This window comes from Tupaia chinensis, unplaced genomic scaffold (genome assembly GCF_000334495.1).
Source record: "Tupaia chinensis unplaced genomic scaffold, TupChi_1.0 Scaffold000484_1, whole genome shotgun sequence".
Taxonomy (NCBI): Eukaryota; Metazoa; Chordata; class Mammalia; order Scandentia; family Tupaiidae; genus Tupaia; species Tupaia belangeri.
This window is the reverse complement of record NW_006159996.1, coordinates 2174370-2174818: the sequence shown is the minus strand read 5'-3', so window position 1 is coordinate 2174818 and position 449 is coordinate 2174370. Positions and strand designations below refer to the sequence as shown.

Sequence of the window (449 nt, the reverse complement as noted above, 5' to 3'; positions counted from 1 at the left end):
TGTTGTAGCCATTATACCAACCGCTGGTCCTGCATTATCTTTTTTTTAAAAAAGAATTATTCATTTATTTTTATTTATTTATTTATTTTAATTTGACCAGAGTGGGAGGAGGAATGAGACAGCTAGTCACCAGGCCTGGGATTCAAACCACGGTCATTCAGACGGAAGCCTCGTACCTTAACCACCATGTTACCTGCTGGTCCCAAGAAAGCATTATTTGTTTAAAAAGAGGTTTATTTTTGGGACCAGCAGTTAGCATAATGGCTATGTCGCTGGACTCCCATGTAGTTGACCGCGGTTCGAGTCCCGGACCCGGTGGCTTAAACTCACGCCGGGTGCGTGTGCGTGCGTGCCCAAGATCCCAAGAGGAGAATGGAAGAGAAGGGATTGCGGCATGGCCATCCCCCCTGGGGGGTGATTTCCTGCTTTCTGTCTCTCTGTCTCTCTCT

General features: G+C 46.8%; 1 protein-coding gene across 1 annotated transcript in view; it reads right to left on the bottom strand.

Annotated features, from left to right (window-relative positions):
* The window catches only part of LOC102485356 (protocadherin alpha-8), a 189439-nt gene that overhangs the window by 175723 nt on the left and 13267 nt on the right, over positions 1-449 (bottom strand).